A 24,844-nucleotide genomic window follows, 5' to 3' on the forward strand; every position below is an offset into this window, starting at 1 on the left:
CTCGGCGCATACTTGAGCCTTGGAGAAGGCTCTTTACTCACATTCTCTCACCGTACTCAGTGTAAAATGAGTACCTGGCCGTTAACAGCGTTGTCTCTGTCGAAAAAAGTTGTATTATCGCCTAACAAGCGTCATGTCTCGTTCTACATGTTTTGTTTTACGGTTGGCTAGGGACCCCTTGTAAAGCGCTTTGAGCACGTTTAGTGGATATTGCGCTGTATAAAAAGCTAAAAAAGATCAATTTATGATTTAGAAAGTATTATAACAAAGCAAATGAACCATGACATTTAAAATAGATTACATTACGGAACCATTTTCATTATATATTTTTTCCAGAAATGTCAAAGCTACCAAACATAAAACTTGAGTTTGGCACTGAAACTTAAGTGCAATTTAAAACGTAATTTTGTTCAGTTACACACGCTTTACAAAACAACATTACGTTCTTAAGTTCTGTATGAGCAGTTATTTTACACTACACATTAGCAATCGGGCTTCACGGGTATTGTAAATAGTTAATGATGTAAATCTCGATATGTATGGATTCTGATATTAATTATAGTTGTGTTGAATAGATGCAGTTCTGTAGTTGTGTTCAAATTCTCTTAATCACAAAGTTTCCTTTGTTATATGCATATCTGTGTATTTTGTTTTCTCCTCTGTGTTAACGTTTATCAATCCCAATTAGAAAAGGGGAGGATGTTTCTCTTGTTTGTTAAACGACGTTATGTATTATAAATATACAATGAAAAACAGTATGATACTTCGTTAAAATACATTCTGTTCTATTCAAACTAAATTTTACATTGTAGTCCTTCAGAGCCATTAGGCCAGACCTGCCTACCTGGAATTGGAAAAACGCGTAGTGTTCAGTGGTTTTAACATAGCAGACACTAGAAAAATATTGAGCTTTGATATAGCGCAATATCTACTAATGTGCTCAAAGCGCTTTACAAGAGGTCCCTGGTCAACAACAACATTTAATATATAATTCGGGACATGACGCCAGTTAGGCGATTTTACAATTTTTCGGACAAAGGCAACGCTGTTAAGGACCAGGTACTCATTTTACACCTGAGTACGGTGAGAGAATATGAGTTAAGAGCCTTTTCCAAGGACTCAACTATGCGCCGAGCGAGGCTCGAACCCAGGACCTTCCTACCACTAGACCACATAGCCGCACACTAGAACTACTAGTAAACACTTCCAATTTGTCATTAATATGTTAAAATATTGCTTTTAACTCACTTATAGACTAGCTACGACAACAAAAACTTTGCTTTCAAGAAATTTTATAGACTCAAAGATCTTTCATAATATAATTGTCGGTTTGGAGTCAATATTCCATCGTTCTCCGAAATTTGCGCACTAGGAGGCAAGTCTACATTAGGTTCATGCAGATTTAATTTTTCATGGTTTCTATAGCGTGAAATGGACAATATCAATTGCTTGCTACACTTTTTTGCTAGGACGTTAGTCTATCGCAATATACCATCCGCCAGATCTATCAGACAGAACCACCCAATCACTGATGGGGTGGACATCAGCTGTGTCAGAAAAAAAAAATCTCGACTGAAACATGGATTCGATCCAGGTTCATTTACGTGTAAAGCGGGTGCTCTACCAACTGGGATATCCGGAACCCTATTTACATAAGAGTTGAAATTAATTCCTTGTCTTTTCTTGATGTACATGTTGCTGCTCGAAGCTCGAAGAAATGAATAATAGTGTGAATTTGAATGTAAGCTTCAATTTAATTACAAAAACAGATCAAATGAACGTTTCGGGTTTCCCGACATCATCTATTTCATCTGAAATGTTTCATTCATCCTGTTTTGTTGATAAAAGGGAAACCCGAAACGTTGATTTGATCTGTTTTTGTAATTAAATTGAAGCTTACCTTCAACATCACATTATTATTTATGTCTTTTCTTGATGACTTTAGGTGATCATGTCAAAGCAATCATAAGTTCATTTAGTTGGACTTTATTTTTTTTTTTCACAACGATTTTAACTTTACTTGAGCTTTTATGAAGCGCAATATTCACTAAATGTGCTCAAAGCGCTTTACAAGGGATCCCTAGTCAACAACAACACTTAACATGTAGAACTGGACACGACGCCTGTTTGGCGAAATTACAATCTTTACGACAGAGACAACGTTGTTAATAATCAGATACCCATTTTACGCCTAATTACGGTGAGATAATGCCGGTAAAGAGTCTTTTTCCAAGGATTCATATATGCGCCACCCAGAGGCGGACTCGAATCGTGAAACTTTCGATCCAAAGGCGGGTGTTATACCAATAGACCGCATAGCGCGTTATTGGCCATCAGTTCAACCATTAAATTTTAATGTATTGAGATTTTGTCATCGTCGTGGCATTTCTTTAAACTATACAGACATAAAAACCAATTGATTAGTTTCAACATTTCTACCCACTTAAACTTGATCTGTAACAACAGGATTGCGTGATAGTCTTCAATTACGCGTATGTTCCTTGCTGGAGTTTTATCCATGAAATTAATCATGAATGCTAAATGAATACCCATTTTTAAAAGACAAAAAAAAATAAATAAATAAGTGAATTATTAAATCACATGACTAGTATTTTTAATTGGAGGATGTCTTGATATGTAACTACAGTCATGTATCGATCTATGTAGTGAATTTTATTTTTAGTTTTTGAAAGAAATTGTTAAATTCCTGAAGATGACAGATAAATAGTGAACAGGAAAAGATAGGCTTAAATACTCATGACTGTATAATCCATTTTTAGTATCTAACTCAGTCGACGTGATACCATGTTGAGGCTTAGGACTTAGGACACATATTTAAGAGATCAGGGCTACGTTTTTTGCGTTATATTGATTATTGAGGACAATTTATAATTCATAATAAAGTAACAAAGGCTAATATTTCAAATTTTGGTTTTGTAACTTTCAAATCATTTTTTGACAGCTGCATCACATGGACATAATAAAAAAAACACGAGCTTTTATATAGCACAATATCCACTAAACGTGTGAGGTTTATTTTACAAAGGGTTCCTGGTCAACAGCAATTCGTAATATGTATAACAAGACATGAATTACTTCTGTTAGGGTATATTACAATTTTTTTCCAATAGGGTCAACGCTGTTAAAGGCTAGGTACTCATTTTACCCCTTAGTACGGTGAGAAAATGTGCGTAAAGAGACTTTACTAAGGACTCAATTATGCGCCGACCGAGGCTCGAACCCAGGACCGTTCGATCCGAATGCGAGTATCCTACCAATAGACCACGACATAGCCGCAAATATTACTGTTTTGGGGTGATGGGTCACATTTGTTTTTTTAAGATTTTCTGACCAAGTTAACAAGAAAAAAAAAAAAGAAATAAAAACAATGTTATCTCAGTGCATGGCTGTATTCATATCCCCTTATTTGAATTGTAAGTTAGATCGCCATTAGATGTAGATTGTTTCGTTTTCATTAAGTAAACATTAATAATAGGAATATTTTATGTAAGGCCAAAGCATAACCAGTAACTTGATAAAAGCATTCTTACTTTTCTTAGAAAAAAAAAGTTTATATTAAAAGTAAAAAACCCTTTTCTTAGCCTAAGTCGAGGTCACATTCTTTTACTTTGATATTTCAAGAGTTATCGTTTAAGATCGAATCAAAATCTTCTAATTTGAAAAATATATTAAAATATTACACGGACTTGAGCCCCTGTGAAAAATAATTGAGTCATTGGAGAAGGCTCTTTACTCACATTCTCTCACCGTACCCAGGTGTAAAATGAGTACCTGGGTGTTAACAGCGTTGTCTCTGTCCTAAAAAATGTAATATCGCCTAACAGGCAAGATGTCCCGTCCTACATGTTAAATATTGACGTTGACTAGGGACCCATTGTGAAGCGCTTTGGGCACGTTTACTGGATATTGCGCTATATAAAAAAAGCTCTTTTTTTTTGGTTCAGGTTAAACATTCATAGTCTGATATTATAACTATGATCATCATTTACATCATAAGCAATCAAATAATAGACACGCGTCTTATCCAAAAGGTAGCAAGCAATTAATTGCTAATGTCCTTTTCGCTCTATTATAGTACAGGGATAAACTCCGGCTCCAGAGGCCTAATGGCTCTGAAGTACTGCTTTTGTTCAGAAAAAAAGTCATCCTTCAAAAATCAATTGATTAAAATGGCCCTCATCTTGTCAAAAATTCTCAAATCTGAGACTTCATCGAAGGATCGCGTGGCTCAGCGGTATGGTCTTGGCTTCGTATCCGAAAAGAAGCGAGTTGGAATTCCCGTCTCGCTGTGTGGTCTTGAGCAAGTCACCTCGTCCTAGCTCACTTTATGGCGCTGCACTGCGGCTGACACCTGGGTTATTCCAGTCTTCCCTTGAAATAGATCCTAAAGAAAAAAAAACAGGACGTCGGGTGCTTGGTGCGGCTCTTCTCTTTATTCTTAGTAATTTGTCGGTGCCCGATGTGTTTATCCGGAAGACGGCAGAGGACGGCAGTGTCGGGTCGTCGGAGTCAGTCCCCGGTGTTGGTTATCCCTAAAGGGAATTTATTTTTAAAGAGTCTATCGATATTTGAAGGACGAGTGTTCTCACCAAATTTTTTAAAACGTGTTTTTACAGAGAAGTACAGAATGATAGATCATATTAACCCATGAGTTGCCCCAGCTAATTCTTTTTCTTTTGGCGCCAAAGCATTGTAGCTAAAGTAAATACTGTCGAGACATTTCTGGAGGACGCGGTTGAATTATTAATACTTATTTCTGGAAATAAATAGATAAAAATATAGACCTATAGGATTGAGGTTACCGTAGTAAACCTCATATATTATAGATAGTTCGAAGATGACGTCACTCAGGTCTTTGTTATCGTTTTTTGCCATCCGCGTTTTTTAAGTAATGCTCACTGAACTGTATTAACCTGACTATAAACGTTCATGGATACACACAGTTTTGTGTGTTGGTCCGTTATACTTCCGGATGGCAATGTTATGAGCTTCTTAGCCAAGCGCATACTATCTATAACATAACGACGGCTACGGTCTTATTCATTTGGCAAGAGGTATCCTTATTCACTAAAAACCATCATCCATTCCAAAATTTGTCTAGTAAAATTGTGACTTCTTTGCCAAGCGCATACTATCTATATATAGATAGTTTGAAGATGACGTCACTCATGTCTTTGTTGTTGTTTTTTGCCATCCGCGTTTATGAGTACTTCTCACTAAACTGTATTAACCAGACGATAAACCTTCAAGGTTACACACAGTTTTGTGTGTTGGCCAGGTTTACTTCCGGATGGCAATGTTGTGAACTTCTTAGCCAAGTGCATAATATAGTTAAGTAAAAACAAGCTGTTTATGGCCCCTTTTCTTATTACAGAATTTTTGTTATTGTTTTTAGCAAGCCATTTTTGCGGCGCTGCACTGCGGCTGACGCCTGGGTTATTCCAGTCTTCCCTTGGAATAGAACCTACAGACAATTTTTCCGTATGAATTGAATAAAGGAAATTTTATTTTATTTATTACATTTATTTTTATGAATAACTCTCACTAAATTTTATCATTCAGGCTATAATACGTTACACGTAGTTTAGTATTTTGGTACGTTATATCCGACTGGCAATGTTGTGGACGTTTTGTATAAACGCAAACCATCAATAGTTTTAAGTTCCAAGTTTATATACTTTTAGGCGTTTGTCAATAATTTTAAAAAATTGAAATACATGAAAGAGAAAAATGATACATATTTCTAGTTTTAGACCCAATGTGACCCATTGTCTCATAACGGTATCAAGTCGGGATTACCTACTATGTGCGGAAAATTGAATTTATAGACATCGGGGATAATAAATACAAAATATAACACCACAAAGGAGGTCCCGATAGCTCAGTTGGTAGAGCACTAGCTCCACACTCAAAGAGACCGAGATCGATGCCGGATGCAGTCGAGATTTTTTTCTGATTCCCCCCCCCCCCCCCCCCCCCCCCCCCCCCCCCCACCCCCCACCCCCACCCCCCCCACCCCGCCCCCCTTGTCCACCATACCAGGCAGTGATTGCGTAGCTGGGTCTGTTATTTAGATCCGGCGGAAATTACTTTGCAATAGACTAGCGTCCTATACTATCCAAAGGGTAGCAAGTAATTGATATTGTCCGTTCACACTATAGAAACCGGAATAAACTCCTGCTCCATGGACCAAACGGCTCTGAAGGTCTACATTGCATCACAAAAACTTAAAATTTAGTATTTTCTGCTATATGTGTTATCTAAGTCTTTTTTTTGTTTTTTTTTTTTTTTTTTTTTGGGGGGGGGGGGGGGGGTCCAATCAATCCCTACTTAATACCGATTTGAGACGATGGGTCACAAGCTATAAGTGCAAATAGATTTTAAATAAATACTTCTGATTTTTTAAGAGTTTGCGTTAAGAGTGTCACTATAGATAGTATGCGCTTGGCTAAGAAGGTCACAACATTGCCATCCGGAAGTATAACGGACCAACACACAAAACTGCGCGAATCCATGAAGGTTTATAGTCAGGTTAATACAGTTTAGTGAGCATTACTCATAAACGCGGATGGCAAAAACAACAATATCAAAGACCTGAGTCACGTCAACTAAGAACTATCTATACTAGCATCAGAAAACTTGGCAGTGAATACGCATGAGACGCGATCTGAAAATCTGAACAAGTGTGTATGAAGTGGTGTCAGACAAAGCATCAAATAAAAATAGAAGTAAAAAACCTCCAAATATAATCAGTCATCCTCGACTGAGGATCGAACCGCAGACCTCTTGATTACCTTTTGATTCTCAGCATGAGGCATGGCAATGATTTTTTTTAAAGAGAAAGAAAGAAAAAATGAGTATAGAAAGGTAATTTAAGTAAAATAATCACCAAACACACAGCCACAGTCAGATTGGCGGAATTAGTGAAACTTATCACTTAACTGGCGGTCGAAAGAAAATAGGAAAATAAAAAGGGAGGGACAGAGAGAGAAGAGGGGGGAGAGAGAGAGAGAGAGAGAGAGAGAGAGAGGGAGAGAAAGGGAGGATAGAAGAGAGAGAGAGGGGGAGAGAGAGAGATAGAGAGAGAGAAAGAGGAGAGGGAAAGATAGTAGAGAGAGAGGGAGAAAAAGATAGAGGGAGAGAGAGGGAGAGAGAGAGAGAGAGAGAGAGAGAGAGAGAGAGAGAGAGAGAGAGAGCTGAGTGGTGTCAACTTTATCCTTACTTCTATCAACGATAGTAATTTACGTGAACCATGACATTTGTCTAAAAGAAAATAAAATATCACTCAGTTTACTAGATAAGTTTCAATGAATCATAATCACAATATTATCAAGCTCTTTGTAAAAAGACAGAAAATATCTTATAGATAGTATGCGCTTGGCTAAGAAGCTCATAACATTGCCATCCGGAAGTATAACGAACCAACACACAAAACTGTGTGTATGCATAAACGTTTATAGTCGGGTTAATACAGTTCAGTGAGCATTACTCATAAACGCTGATGGCAAAAAACAATAACAAAGACCTGAGTGACGTCATCTTCGAACTATTTATAGTCCACACAAAAGAAATTCATGTGAACTTTACTTAACCTCTGGATTTGATACTCGACGAACATAAACAACAATTATAGTGACCTCATGTTACAAAAATAAACAAGGGGTGAAGTGAATTCAGGTCTGTAATAACGGGTGTCTTACAGGGAATGCTATCCCAGTGGAACAATGGGCATTAAGGTTAAATGTTACTGACCATTGTGTGGCCAAAGGCAATGATTAGAGGTGGCCGTGTGTAAGATTGGCATGACGTTGACACAAGGGGCTGGTCAATTGTTACGTTAAAAACATGTTTTCGTGGTCAGCTGAGCTGGGGGGAATGGATTATGCGTCATAAGATTACTAACACCAGAACTATGTAAATAACAAAAAGAAAGAAGAGCAAATAACGTTCTAATAACGGTGGGTTGTTAAATACGGCATTGTCCACTGCTCCATACAGATTGCAAAAGGCCCTAATTGAACAATAATTTAAGGCAAAACAACGTTTTAAATAAATGAATAAATACTATTCTCTTTATAGATAGTATGCGCTTGGCTAACAAGCTCACAGCATTGCCATCCGGAAATAACCTTAAACGTTTATAGTCTGGTTAATACAGTTTTGTGAGAATTACTCATAAACGCGGATGGCAAAAAGCAATATTAACGATCTGACTGACGTCAACTTCGTTCTATCTCCAAATGAAAATATCATCTCTGGGGTATTTTTCATTGGAAGAATGGAATAATACAGACGCCATAAGCAGTGCAGCAACGGAAAGAAAGCCAGTGAGATATAACTGTTCAAGACCACATGGGCTGGGGATTCAAACCGTAGCCATCGTAAAGTTATAACCTGACGCCGTAGCCATCGTTAACTTATGGATAGTATGCAGATGACGTCACTCAGGCCTTTGTTATTGTTTTTGCCATCCGCGTTTGTGAGTTGTTCTCACTAAACTGTATTAACCAGACTATAAAAGTTCATGGTTACACAGAGTTTGTGTGTTGGTCCGTTATACTTCCGGATGGCAATGTTGTGAACTGCTTGGCCAAGCGCATTCTATCTATAGCCTGACACTGACCAAAAAATGACGTCAAAATGCCAGTCTTTGGCCACAAAAGAAAACAAATCGTGAGTTGTATTCAATAGTCCAACCAATTGGACCACTTGTTTCCTTGAGCTCAACTAATAACTCACGAGACGCTACACAAACCCAAAAAAATGACGTCAAACTGTCCTAGAGGGTTCTAGTATCAGGCTATTTGATAACGATGGCTGCGGTCAAACTCTGTACTTTCTGGTTAAGAAGCAAAAAACCACCGTTGTCCCCAAGATAAGACATAATGCATGTTAGAGCTACAGTTGTATTGCAACTCCATATTTTTCCGCCGACAGGGCAGTAATAATTCTGAGTCGACTCCAACCTTTACACCGGAATCGAATCAGACAAGGGAGTCGTACTGGAATTCCAATCACACTCTGAGCGTAGCCATCGTCAACTTATGCCTTATAGCCTGACACTAGAACCGTGGCCTTCGTAAAGTTATGGCCTGACACTGACCAAAAAATGACGTCAAAATGCCAGTCTTTGAACACAAAAGAAAACAAATCGTGAGTTGTATTCAATAGTTCAACCAATGGGGCCACTTGTTTCCATGAGCACTACAAACGACAAATCACTAGGCGGTGCAGATACCAAATAATGACGTCAAAATGCCAGTCTTTTTGGGTTTCATTGTCAGGCTACGATCAGACTGGGGAGTCGTACTGGGAATCCAATCAGACTCAGAGCGTAGCCATCGTCAACTAATGCCTTATACCCTGACACTAGAACCCTCCAAGACACAGTTTGACGTCATTTTTAGGTTTGTGCAGCATCTGGTGAGTTATCGTTAGAAGAGCTCAAGGAAACAAAGTGATCCCATTGGTTGAACTATTGAATAGAACTCACGATTTGTTTTCTTTAGTGGCCAAAGACGTGTCTTTTGACGTCATTTTTTTTTGGTCAGTGTCAGGCTATAAGTTTACGATGGCTACCCTCAAAGTCGTACTCCGAATCGAACTCGGACTCCAGTAGTTTCCAGCCTGATTTATTATTCTGAAAAATGTGAGTGAAGGGCATTTTCAAATTAAAAACAAAAAACACAAAAACTATTGGTACCTTATTTCTCATCCTCAGGAACTATTAGCGGTGATGACTTTGCTGAACAAAATAGTTACGCTAATAGTTTTGACTATGAGCAGGATTATGAAAACACAAATCTCAGCCATCTATTACAGCAGGTACACATCATTTATGTTGTTCATTTAATTTATATACTCGATAACATTTCATAGCAGTTGATTAAATATTCAAACCACATTTCACCATTCTCCTTCAACAATTAGTATACAACGTATGATGGAATTGAAAAGCATATTCTTTATGATGCTGATATACATAGTATGCAGATGACGTCACTCAGGCCTTTGTTATGGTTTTTGCCATCCGCGTTTGTGAGTTGTTCTCACTAAACTGTATTAACCAGACTATAAAAGTTCATGGTTACACAGAGTTTGTGTGTTGGTCCGTTATACTTCCGGATGGCAATGTTGTGAACTCCTTGGCCAAGCGCATTCTATCTATACTGAGCTAAAAGTGAAATAGGTGCTTTTTACACGACTTAAAATTAAAAAGTAAAACAGCATGACAGTAAATGCAAGTTAAATAAATAAATATTTTACCTCTCATTTTTTATTCATTCCTCCTCCTCCTCCTCCTCCTCCTCCTCCTCCTCATCATCATCATCATCATCATCATCATCATCATCATCGTTTTCCTCCTCCTCCTCCTCCTCGCTCCTCCTAATCTCTGTTTTCTCATATTCCTTATCCTATTTCTTTTATTACTTCTCCCACCCCTACTCCAATATTATCATCTTTAAACACGTTTTAAAGTCATATGAGAAATTCCTTTTATAAAAAGTGATATATTCATAAATAATATCTTAATGTAATTATTTATCTATACTTTACTTTTATTTAAAGCTGACTCAAACATCGGATCCATTTGAACGATGTCGTATCAGGAATTCCATTCGTCACATCAGACAAGAGAATGATGCTGGTGAGTATAAAACAATGAATTAATAATATATAAAGATATAAATGTTCGGCTATATGGTCTATTAGTATGACACTCACTTTCGGATCGGAAGGTCCTGGATTCCAGTCTCGCTAGGCGCATAGTTGAGTCCTTGAAAAAGGCTCTTTCTCACATTCTCTCACCGTACTCAGTGTCACTGAGTACCTGGCCGTTAACAGTGTTGTCCCTGTCCGAAAAAAATGCAATATCGCCTAACAGGCGTCATGTCTCGTTATACATCTTAAATGTTGCCGTTGGCCAGGGACCCCTAGTAAAGCGCTCTGAGCACATTTAGTGGATATTGCTCTATATAAAAGCTCATTTTTTAAATAGTTTTTTTTTCAAAAACGAAGTCATCGAATAAGTCGAAATTATAGCCAAAGATTATGAAGGAGTAAATAGAATAATCATTTCAGATGCTTTATTTTGTTTCATGCCTTTGCATTTCTTTGTCGCAAGACTTGAGTATTTAACTTAAGCATATTTATACAGCTCAATATCCACTAAACGTTTTCAAAGCGCTTTACATAGCGTTCTTTGCCAACAGCAGCACTTACCGTGTAGGACAAGACCTGTAACCTGTTAATCGATGCTACAAATATTTTTTCGTCGACAGAAACAATGCTGTGAATGGCCATGTAGCTACTCATTGTACACCCGAGTATGATGAGAGGGGTGTTAATAAATGATTCAACTTTTCGTCCCTAAAGAGGGACTTGAATCCAAGACTACCGAGTATCCTACCACAATACCACAAAACCGCAAAAGTGGAATAACAAGTGTCTTGTACATGTTGCTGCTCGAAGCTCGAAGAAATAAATAACAATGTGAAATTGAATGTAACCTTCAATTTAATATACGAAAACAGATAAAATGGACGTTTCGGGTTTCCTGCCCCTCAATGTTTTTGTTTGTTCATCTTAACAATGCCACAACCAAATTATCTCATTTGTCTGTAGTGTTTCATTCATCCTGTTTTGTTGATAAAGGGGACAACCAAACGTCCATTTTTATCTTTTTTTAGTATATTAAATTGAAGCTTACATTCAATTTCACATTGGTATTTATTGACAAGTGTCTGAACGCTGGCAAAAGAGAAGCCTTTAATTAAAAGTTTCTCAAGCAAGCTCTGGTGGAAAATGTTTTAAAATTAATGATTTCCAAGTCAGCGTGAATCTTTGATTGAATAATAATGCCATTATACAAGAGCAGCAACCAACCAACGAGGATAACTGAATATCATGGATTACATTTTGACCTCGACCCCACACTCGCACTTCAAGTTCAAAGATTACCCAGGCACTTAACACTCGATTGATTTACGAGCCATTGTCGTGGTTAAGGTCAAGTGACCTTTGGCTCTCCTGCGTCAAAGAGGTTCCGAATTGTCTCCAAATATAGGTACATGTATAAGAATATCATTTTATCATCGAGGTAAGTCTTGGTTGATTTATTGAAGGTTGTATGTAATCCAAACATAGCTATAGAAATTTTTATTGGACTCGAAAGATAAAGATATCCGAATCGTTGTTCGTCAGTAATTATTGGCATTTCTTTTAAGTGGCCTTGGTTTACACATATCAATTTTCTTGAATGCGTTTTGTACAGGGTAATGGCCGTGTTAAATGTAATTTAATACATATTTTAAGACGTAGTAAAAAAATAGTCCTTCAGACCCTTCAGAGCCTTTAAGGCCCATGGAGCAAGAGTTTATTCCGGTTTCTATAGCTCGAGACAGACAAGAGCAATTGCGTGTTACCCATTGGATTGGATGGTAATCTTTCGCAAAGTACTTTTCACCGTCTAACAGACCCATCTACCCAATCACTGCTGGGTGGAAAACACATATCGACTACACCCGGGATCGATTTCCGTCGCTCTTCTTGTGATGCAAGTGCTCTACCAATTGAGCTATCGGGATCCCTATCTAAAGAAGAGCACCATAAATTTGGACCGTCTCATTCCGACATCAAGTTGTTTTGAACCAGATCTAACAATTAACATTAAGATATACATTTTAAAGATTTTCTTAATTTAACCACGCCATTCATTGAGAATATTTAATTTAGTAGTTACTCGTCAATTACACAAGCCTTCGATATCGTAATTGGATTCAATGGCCTGATGTCACGTCGCTTAGAAACTGCGGGCAGCTTGGTTCGAAACAAAGAAAATTGGTACTTTTAGTTCTTCATGCTGGCTAGAACTGTTTCAACTGTCAAGTGATTAGAATGTAGAAAAGTCAAAATATAATCAGATTTATAATGTTTTTCTCCTATTGATACACTTTTATGCTCGTCGGAGAAATATTTCATAAGGGCGTCCGCTATTGTTCCGATAGTTTAGAGCCAGTTACTAAGTTACTATGCATCATTAAGAGGGAAGTGACGTCATGACTGTTGAAGCCCATTGTAGTCATTTTCCCGTTAGACTTAGTTTTCTGAATATTATTGATGGCCCCAGCATGGTACCAAAGTGACGTGGGAAACAATTTTAGGTTTTAAAATGTCATCATAGTTGACGGTTTAGTGTAAAATCATAACGCGTAGTATGATAATATGTATATCAAATCTACAAATATATATTGAATATGTGATTTCAACATAAACCTTGAGCTTTTATATAGAGCAATATCCACTAAACGTGCACAAAGCGCTTTACAATGTGTCCCTAAACGATACGTAACATGTAGAACGAGGCATGATGCTTGTTAGACGATATTACAATTTTTTTTCAGACAGACACAATGCTGTTAACGGCCATGTACTCATTTACACCTGAATACGGTGAGAGAATGTGAGTAAAGAGTCTTTTCCAAGGACTCGACTATGCGCCGAGAGAGATTCGAATCCAGGATTCAGATCCGAAAGTGAGTGTCATACCAAAAGGCCACATAGACTATATAAAATAAAGAAACAAAGTTGAGGAGCAAGGGGGCGTGTTGAATTGGGATCGAGGTAAGCGAAATGATCAAAATATGATTCTTGTAGTTTGAGAAAGTGAGAAAAATAACATCCCTACGAAAGTTGAACGCTGAATTTAATTGACAAAGGCTAATCATGTTGATGTTTTTGGGGTTTTCAATGTGTTAAGAAGGTAGACGACGAATTAGAGATAGACTAAATAAGTTTGACAATAAATACGAGATGGAAGTGAATGGTGCTGTTGAACCAAATTAAAAATAAATAACAAAACAATGAAAAGAACAACCCAAAAACAAACCAAAAAAAATACCCCCCCCCCCTCCTGCCCCCCTCCAAACACACTTACACACACACACACACACACACACACACACACACACACACACATACACAAAACGAAACCCAAAACAAAAGCAGACCAATAACTAAACAAAGCCGTATATTTTGCACCACTTGTTACAATAATGCCATAAAAACCAGTTTGGACAATAATTATAGTCATATAAATATACGTGCCAAAAATAGAAAATCCTATAGAACATTATCATTATAAGATTAACACACAAATTCGACCTCCTGTCATTTACGTAACAAAATTATCTCACCACACCTTTTATTTTTTTTTGGTCAGAGTTATGAGTACCAACACACACATTACTATTCCACGCCTACTGGACTGAATGAAAACAACGGCAAGTCAAATACAATGCAGGGATAAGATTTGTTTAGATTCAAGACTTTTAGTTGTCCAAATATTCGGATCAATTTGAATAGAAACGAATCGATGGGATAACCGGACAATAATTAAGCTGTCACACGTCGTTAATTTCCGATCCCATTCACTCAGACTCACGGTACATTTATTGCTGGGTGGCCTTGTCATGTCAGATACCGCCGTGACCATTTTCGCAGGTCTGATAACGGAATGAAATAATAGGCTTGTATTAAAATTGTTTAATGGAGAATATTGTGGCCCTGGTTTGAGAGTATTTCCATTACAATACATGAGCCCGTAATAAATTGGTTTATCATACCTGCAAGTAAGTACACTTTGCCTGATACCAATTTATTGCTGTGTGGCCTTGTCAGATACCGACGTGACCATGTTTGCAGTTCTGATAAACGAGTGAAATTATAGGCTTGTATTAAAAAATTTTAATGGAGAATATTGTCGCCATGTTTTGAGAGTATTTCCACTACAACCACGAGCCTGAAATAAATTGGTTTATCATACCTGCAAGTAAGTACACTTTGCCTGATACCAATTTATTGCTGTGTGGCCTTGTCAGATACCGACGTGACCATGTTTGCAGTTCTGATAACCGAGCGCAATTATATAGGCTTGTATTAAAATTGTTTAATGGAGAATATTGCACCCTGGTTTGAGAGTACTTCCATTACAACTATGAGCCCATAATAAATTGGGTTATCAGACCTGTAAATAAGTACACTTTGCTTTGCCTGATACCACTTTTTTAAGAAAGACTTCGAGGGGACTTAAGAATGGCATGGCTAAATATGTATTTATCCACAATCCTGCCGATGAATTCATTGTTTTGTCTTGCCCGAACAGTGGCAACGATTAAATGTCAAAATAATAAGATATGGATTGATGTCATCAAAAGATTATCTTGATTTTTTGGCATGTCCCGTCCTACATGTTAAATGTTGCTGTTGACCACGGACCCCTTGTAACGCGCTTTGAGCGCATTTAGTGGATATTGCGCTATATAAAGCTCAATTTTTTAAAAAATGTTCTCTATCTATGACGTATTTTTGAACCTACCCACTCACTCACTCACTCAATCCTCTCCGGGCGTTCTGGCACTTGAGGCGATGCAAGGGATCTGCACCTGGTCTTGTCAGCAGCTATTCTTGGGGCCATCTCAAGGGACAGACCTCTCTTTTAACCTACGGTAAAAGAAAAGTTTGATTAACCCACTCATTGTGCCAAGCATTTGGAGTGCTGAATGTCGTAAAATTGGACGACTCCTTACTTTACTTTTATTATTTTAAAAAAGAAAAATCTTATTCTGTATCACACAACTCTACCTAATGAACCTTTTATTAATATTTTTCATGTTACAGATTAATAGAACGCTACAGCCACCAAGAGATTTTCAATTAAAGCTGTGATTCACTCAACTTATTACATTTGGCACAATTTGGTGTTAAAGAGTAGGATATCGTATTTTCTTTTCTTTTAAACGTTAAATGTGACCGATCGTATAAAAACAATAATATGAGAGGCAAACTCGGTGCTGGAAACTGCATTTATAGCTACAAATATGATATTTGTCGTTAGTTTCTATTCATTATGGTGTATAAAATACATTTGTTCCATTGCAAAAATCGCAATGATCGCCCATCACCTTCCACTTTAATTCTAAAATCACTTTTAAGGGTCCAAGTAATCAGGACATAATACCGTTTTGAGGCTGTTGGTCACATAGTAAGTTTTCAGTATTTGGTTCACTCAGAGCTATGAGACCTATGGAGTCGGTTTAATCCCGGATTTTATAGCGTAACAATTGATTGCTTTCTTTTGGATAAGACGCTAGTGTATCGCAAAACACTCTCCGCTATATCTAAACAGACCCAGCCACCCAATCACTGCTGGGTGAACACGGGCGGTTTTATTTTATCTTATAGCAATGCCTTCTTCGTCCACATTTTTCACTTGTACTACCATCGGGCTGACCAATTTTCAGGGTTCAATGCTGGTCAAATTGTTATAAAAAAAGACGATTTGTTCCTTCTTTTTTTTTTTTTTACATAGATAAACAAATCCAATGCGAATGTATAACAGTTTTCTGAATTGCTTACAATTGAAATTCTATACCCACTTCACCCCGGGGCTAAATTGGTCAACTGCGAAATATCTATTTAACCCATTGAAGTTACGAGTATCTATTTCTTTTTAAAAAATGAAGACGCTTAAAAATGAATTAGAGATTGAGTCATTGTGTCAGTCAGCAAGCTATCTACCATTTTGTAATCCATTTCATTCTGCGATAGCAATGGTCAATTCATGCCTTTTTTGTTGGCGCTGTTAATGGATTGGTGAAGCAGATTAAAGCAATTCAATGGTCAATGACCCGTAAGAGTGAATAGACCAAGGGTCCCCTTTTTGGTCCAACCTATTCATTCTACCGTATAATGACAAAATGCTTTTTAATTTTCATTTTGACAAGGAAGCTTTTACTTCAGTTGAAAGTTAGTAGTTAGTAATTCAAAGCCATTTTATTAGGCCAATAGAGTCGGAGTTTATCCCGGTGTCTTGAAATATAACTTGAGCACCCACCCTCCCACACACACACACACACACACACACACACACACAGAGAGAGAGAGAGAGAGAGAGAGAGAGAGAGAGAGAGAGAGAGTCTACCCAGTAGAGATTGGGTAGCTTGGTCTTTTAGAACTGGCGAAAAGTACTTAACGATAGACTAGCTTCCCATCCAAAACATAACAAGCAATGACAATTGTACGTTTTACACTATAGAAACCGTGGGCCTAATAGCTCTGAAGGACTACTAAGGGTTTTGTTTAGGTGATTATGACAAGTCTTCCAGACTCAAGTATGAGAAAAACACTTGAGAAAGGCACGTTCCTCTCATTAACCAATACTCAAGTCCAGCCCTATGTACTTCCTGACCTAAGAAAATAGTTTTGTACATTTGTTAATCTCTACAAAATGCCTAATGATTGATAGAAAAATGTCATTGTTAAACATTAATCCATAAAAACAAATGAACGTAATATGCTGCAAGGTAAATCGTTTGTCAATACAATTGGATTCTGTTTTCAACACATTTGCCAAAATGGATGAATACCATATGTGACCCTTCGTCTCAAAACGGTATTATGTCGGGATGGACCAGATGCTAAAAAGTCAAATTATAGTTAAAAGGTCAAAAATATGAAACGTTGGTATTTACAACAGTAAAATATGGCATTGCGTCACCTCTATAAAGCATATAAACTCAACTTAAGCATGATATTTCTGGCTACAAATTCCATTTTAAACATCTTCATCATCCCGACTTAATACCGTTTTGAAATGAGGGGTCACAAATATTCGTTGTGTTCTCGAGTTTAACACTGAAACGACTAAAAATCTAGGTGCGCATATTTCCAGGTCTGATCATCGAACGTAATCATGGGATTGATTTAAAGTTGTTGTAATGGACACTAATTTATGCTTTGATTTGAGAGTATTTCCATTACACCATATGGGCCCATAACAATTTGGGCTATCAGACCTGCAAATATATACACGTCGACTAAAACATTAAATAAAACACGAAAAATACTTAACAACGATGTTGATTCTTTTATCAATATAAATAACAAGCATAGTTGTCCATTCAATGCACGTGATGATAAGTCGATCAACTAAAAATATATAAGATTCAAGTATTAACCCTTTCCTTACCACCTATAGGAAAATCGTCACATTCGTTACGATGCAACAGACTATTTTCTCATTCTGATTTTTGTTTTACATCACAAAATTCAAAGAAATACTTTGATTACAGCTATAAATACTTAACACTGTGTTGTAGACATCATTTTGCTGAACAACATCCTGTATAGAATGCACTTGTTACTTTTTTGTTTGAGTAAGAAAAGTCTATTTTTGTGTTGGGTGGGTGTGAATTTTTGGGGGAGATTCTAAAAAAGGCTGGCAAGGAGAGAGTTAAATAATGTTTGAACTTAATTTCTATTCTCTTAATAGACAATACATTTTTCAGTCGTAAGAGAACCCCACGGAGCTTTTTATTTGGGCACGGTGAGATAAATGTTGCATTTGATATTTTATATATGTCGTTCACATATCGTAGAATTTTTCAACAATATTAAGAACGAAAATTTTAAAATCCAATTTTTAAAGAAATTGATTGTATTAAAAAAAAATGAGAGGAATCACCAACCGGTACTGATTCAATACAAGTACTCCCATCTCATTGTCATACTCTCACTAACCGCAATGTTCACACATAACCCACCGGCTCAAAATGATGGCGTCTGTTTTTAAAATGAATGAGATTTGACGAAACAGCTTTGATTTTTCGATAAAAGCATCGCGATGTATAATCATAATACCCGCAATCCATCTTAATGTCAATTGTAATTGCGAAATTTCGTGATGATTGGTCCAGTAGTTTTGAAGCCTTAGTGTTACAAAAAAATCACATTTGCAAAATATATAATATTATGATGTCATTTCTTTCAATTATAACATAAGACTAAATCAATACTATTATATACAGATGCTCCGACATATAATTTCACAAGTATGCAATGGTGGTAATGACCATTAACGATTCCATAATCTACACACTCAATGAGGAATGTTAAGTATTAAGTGCAAGTTCAAGAGTGGTACTATAAAGGAATATGTAAAATATCTAATAATTTCTTTAAATGGAAAGCTAGATTCATGTTAAAGCTTTAACATTGCATTGTGTGTTACATTCGAATTGCTGATGAGCATCATCATCATCATCATCATCATCATCATCATCATCATCATCATCATCATCATCATCATTATTATCACCATCATCATCATCATCATCATCATCATTATCATCGTCCTCTTCATTATCAGCATCGTCGTCGTCGTCATCATCATCATCGTCATCGTCATTTTCATCATCATCATCATCATCATCATCATCATCATCATCATCATCATCATCATCGTCATCGTCATTTTCATCATCATCATCATCGTCATCATCTTAATGGCTGACGTTGATGTCATCAACATCATCATCATCGTCGTCGTCATCATCATCATCATCATCATCATCATCATCATCATCATCATCATCATCATCATCATCATCATCATCATCAATCAATCCTTCACTTTGTCAATCATTCAAGCATCATCGACACTAATGTTTTGTCGTCATTAACACCATGCACAATATGTCGACAGATTCCAATTATATGTAGCCCGTACCTTTGTTTAGTTTTGTGTAAAGGCCTACCTTAGATGTAAATTATTTAAGCACATTTGTCACCCATCGTCTCAAAAGGTATTATGTCGGAACGAACCATATGCTTAAAAGCCGAATTAAATGTTAAACTGGTCAAAAATACAAATTGTTGGCATTAGCACCCTAAAATATGTTACCCATTCTCCTCAATAAAACATACAAACTCAACAGAAGTCTGATATTTCTGACTATAAATTCAATTTTCAACATCTTTACTATCCCGACTTAATACCGTTTTGAGGCGAAGGGTCACATTTTAAAATGGAATGATACAAATCATTGAATAGAGCACGATGCAAATTTGACGCGCGCCTAATTTATTGAATATCGTCAACAAAAGAACGTAATTTTTTTGTTTCATTTTGTTCTTCCTTTCAAACGTTAAGAAAAGGCGCAGCTTAGCTGTTATTTTTAAAAAGATGACCTGAAAATGTGTCTGCTTCCCAATTTGTTGCTTTGACTTTGGTATTTATTATGGTAATTTTCTCCGTAATGGGACTTAATGTTGCTGATTAAAAGGCTAAAAATAAAGAGAAGGAGCGAGAGAGAAAAAGGGGGGGGGGTGGAGAAATTGAGAAATAGAGGCAGGAGAGTGGAAGGAAGGGTTGAAGATAGAGAAAGAAAGAAAGATAGATAGATAGATAGAGAGAGAGAGAGAGAGAGAGAGAGAGAGAGAGAGAGAGAGAGAGAGAGAGAGAGAGAGAGAGAGAGAGGGAGAGAGAAGGCGGGGGTGGGCAAATAATATTTAATCCCATCTGTTTGTATCGGTGTGTTGTTGTAAGTGATCAATATTTCGATCTCCGTGATCGGAAGAGATCAATAACGTTGATTGGTTGATGGGGGGAAGGAGCGTACAACAGTCAAAAGGGAACAGTCGAGCGTGAGTGTGTAATGAATAGCCCTTGTGACACGTGCACGGAGGTGTGAGTTTGTTGGATATTCGTAATTTTTTAAAGATGTATATTTTCTAGTTAAGAGGATGTGAAAGAATTCTGTTTCCACGAATTCCAGAGCGATATGTTTCGTATGTATAATCACATTTCAAAATGATATGATATAGTTTATTTATTTTTGACACTACAGGAGCGATATTGATAATGTCCTTGAATAATATTCAGAAAATTATTATCACTATTTGTAACCCACCGCCTGTAAACGGTACTATGTTGTGGTGATTTGTTGTGCTAAGAATTGAATGTACCCCCCCCCCCCCTTTCCAAAAAAAACAGGGCTATCCCTATTTTTATAGGTCTCTTTTCAGGATAATGAATATCGTTTCTGGAAATGTGAACAATTTATTATTTTTAATATCCTATGATTTTTATTTAAAAATATAATAGTCCTTCTTCTGGTTCACCTCCTAGAGCACCTCGATTGGGTAGCTATTCTATATTGTGCTGCATGGATAAGTCAAAACCTAAGAATTTGGCTTATATATTTTGACTCTGTGAAAACGTTATTTAGAATAATATACTTGAATGATACTGGGAAAATCCTTGCCATTATTTGCAACTACCGCATGAAATCGGGATTTTATCGGAGTGATTTAGATGCTGAGAATTGAATTGAAAAAAGAATGAGGGTTGTTTTTTCCCCCGGCATTTTTCTAGTAAAAGAAATTATACAGACAGTCTCCGACGAGTAATATAGATGGAACCAAGTTGACGTCACCCAGCTCTTTGTTATTGTTTTATCTTTTGACAGCCATTTTAATTATTATTTCTCACTAAATTATGTCAATCAAACTAAAACAGTTTAAGATTACACATCGTATTATGAGTTGGTACATGTAAACTAGCTGGCGGATGTTTTGAGATCTAACCGCACAGCACAATAGCCAAAAGAATGAAAACTGCTTATTTTTCTGCATTTTTCCAAGAAGATAACTCGTACCTACAGACATTCAACGACGAGTAATATGAATTTAAATTTGATCATTTTTAGTTTCTAAGGGACCTATTTGAAATTGAGATAGATGACGCTATCTCAGGAAATAGGAGTGTTTGGTGATTTTATTTCATGAATCAGAAGAAAACGTTAGGTAATGGGTTAACTTGACTTGTCGAAAATTTTCCAAAACTTGAGCGGTGACATTTATCATGGAGCAATCTTCAACCTTTGATAAAAATCATGAAACCAAGGTAATATTACACTGCCTTCTTCGTTTATCTTTCGCTATGACCGTGTTTCATCTATAGTGGTTAACATGAACTGTATGGCGGGAGAAAATGCTTGACCCACCCACCCCGTCGATCTGGTCTTATGTCGGAGTGGACTAGATTGAAGAAAACTAAATTCAAAATGAAATTTATCAGAATTCATAAATCTAACTATATATTTTTTTTAAAAACGTCTTTTCATTATCAACCCCCCCCTCTCTCTCTCTCTCTCTCTCTCTCTCTCTCTCGCTCTCTCTCTCTCTATCTCTCTCTATCTATCTATCTCTCTTCTTCTTCTCTTCTGTTCTCTTCTCTACCCCCCCCCCTCTTTTTCTCACTCCTTCTCTTGATCTATCGCCTCTTAATTATTATCTACTATTATCGAATCCAATCATTGAGACCTGGGAAAGTATTAGGAAAGTGTCAGACAAAGCAAGAAAGTAAAATACTAGAAAATATAAAATCACCAAAATTTAGTCGAAGAAGGCTGATTTTGGAGTGGTTTATTTTCTTACATCTCAGGTTTGTCAGGTACTGTGTTATATACATTTTCTCAGCTCTTTACCATGTCTTGCGATTTGAAATAGGAATCTCGTCAATTGTTGTTGGAACTTAACAGAGGTCTAAATTGTAACATTAGAGCCACTGACGAGACAGCAACATGACAATATGATGTTTAAGTCTGATTTTCTTCTCGTGTTGCTTATAATACTTATTGCCTGGACTGACTATGTCATCACAATGAATTTGTGTAGTGGATTATCTAAGCGCTTAGAGTCTTGTGTCTCGGAGTTATAGCGCTATATAAGTTTTCAGCATTATTTCAGCATTATCTATATCCGTCTTAGAATGCTTAGTGCCGAAGCAACAGAGGACTTACTTATTAAAGCAGGCATTTTGGTTTACCAATTTTTTTACGCATAAAATATTATGCCCGACGAGAAAATGTGAACAAGTGCGATATAATCAATAAACGGAAATTTGTCTGGCAATGTTTCATACACACCTTTCCGAAAATTTGTTATCAGCGACAATGACACATACGTATTGACATGCCTTTATGGGTCTACGATTCTTTATTAAGGAAAACCTCAAAATGTTATCAAATTCCATGCGTGCTCTATTGTTACTGACTTTCCTATCAATCCATATTTATTTCTTCTGCATACAATGCAAGGTCGATCCCAAGAAAAGTGTTCCGTCATTAGTCATAGATTTGTATTGAATTGTTTACAGGTTACAACGGCCCCCGTGTTGATATCAATGGGATTGTTTATGTTTGCAAAATGACCCCGTGTTCCCATTGGCCCACGGCGATGGTAGGAAAGGGTTAGAAAGTCACCGTTTATGATAACCTTTTATGATTGAGAGAGAGAGAGAGAGAGAGAGAGAGAGAGAGAGAGAGAGAGAGAGAGAGAGAGAGAGAGAGAGAGAGAGAATGGACATGACAGACAGGGGTTTCTGCTCTCTGTTGTCACACGTGTTCGATTACACCTATGTGTGTCTTTGATTGGTTTTCTGTGTGCTTTTTCTGTGTAATCATTTGACTAGTGTGTGTGTGTGTAGTGTTGTGAAGTCTAGTAGTCAATACCACCCCCCCCCCCTGCCCGTTCTTTCCAACCAACCTCTCAAACGTAATGCCAATGTCTCGGTGCCACTTTCAAGCTTACCTTAATGACAAAATTCAATATGATCAGTGAGCCGGTTAGAAAAGAGGGTCATTTTTCTCGTCCTTCTTTTACACGGAGTGGACGTAGAGCGGCAGTTTTAAAACGTTTACAGTGTTTGTTCTCTAAAATAATATTTATACAAGAACTAGATAGTTTTGTGCAGTTATAATACTTTCAAACTAACGCAAATTCTATGGAATCAATGTAATTTCGTCTACGGATATGGAAATTACGAATTCTTGTGTGATTTATTTGCTATTTGTGACGGTGTTTCATTAATGTGGCTATTAATTTATCAGATATAAGATAATTTAAGACTTGATTAATTGGAAATATTGACATAAGTTTAGTAATGATTTGTTTAATACTGAAATTATGTATAGAATATAACATAATATAACATATGGTATAAGGCGAAATAGGATAAAATCTCTTGAATAGTAATTTTAAAAATCTAATGATAGAAAGATCACAATAATGATAAACATGGTAAAGATAAATAATCAACTTAAATGTACCCATGTATATGTGATGTACATAAATATATCTATAACCGTATTATGCAAAACACACACACACACACACATATATATATATGCATCCATACATATAGAAAATAACCATAATGGGATATATCTGGGAACGGCTGGTATCCATTAGATTATAAAACAAAATAAAATAAAATCAAAAATATATTCCCTTTATTCATCCCATAGGGGACATTCTTTCTATAGGGTTTTTTTTCCAAAGGAAGACTGGAATAACCCAGGCGTCAGCCGCAGAGCAGCGCCGCAAATTGAGCTAGGGTAACTTGCTCAAGGCTACACAGGGCACTGGCGAACGTGATCGAACCCGGTACCTTTCGGGTACGAAGCAAAGACCGTACCGCTGATCCACGCTGAAACAAATGTTAGGGAAATAAGTTTATCCTAAGTTGAGTCCAATATAATGAATACTATTATAAGGACAACATTGTCGTAAACATTTTTATTCTAGGCTTGATGGGTTTTAGAATCACGCAAACAAACTCTTGCGCACAGTAAAATAGGGAACAAAAGTGTGATGTCAAATAAATGGTTCAAATCTCATTGGAAGTGTAAAATCACTCTTACGGAGGACTGAATACCGACCTTGTGTAATTGATCTTCGGGTTTAAAAATGATGGCATCTTATTTTCTAGTATAAATATATGCTGGTCGTCAATAAGGATCATCCATCCTCGATTCTTTTACGTCAGTAATCCGTAGACTTTGCCCCTACATCCTGCTACTAGAATAGTTATGAATTTTTAATTCAGAAAAGTGAGTTGAGCAGGCACTAATGTTTATAACAACAAGAAATGAAGTGAGTAGGAAAGTGCCAGAAGACAATAGAGAATAAAAATTGTCGC

General features: G+C 36.8%; 1 protein-coding gene across 1 annotated transcript in view; it reads left to right on the forward strand.

Annotated features, from left to right (window-relative positions):
- Positions 1-24,844, forward strand: part of LOC144967154 (uncharacterized) — a 187,107-nt gene that overhangs the window by 38,270 nt on the left and 123,993 nt on the right. The window contains exons 4-5 of the transcript XR_013644330.1: positions 9,743-9,846; positions 10,591-10,669. The gene's annotated coding sequence lies outside the window, so the exon portion shown is untranslated. The remainder of the gene's footprint in view (positions 1-9,742; positions 9,847-10,590; positions 10,670-24,844) is intronic.

The sequence above is a fragment of the Berghia stephanieae genome, chromosome 3 (assembly GCF_034508935.2).
Source record: "Berghia stephanieae isolate SIO BIC M18660-M18661 chromosome 3, UCSD_Bste_1.3, whole genome shotgun sequence".
Taxonomy (NCBI): Eukaryota; Metazoa; Mollusca; class Gastropoda; order Nudibranchia; family Aeolidiidae; genus Berghia; species Berghia stephanieae.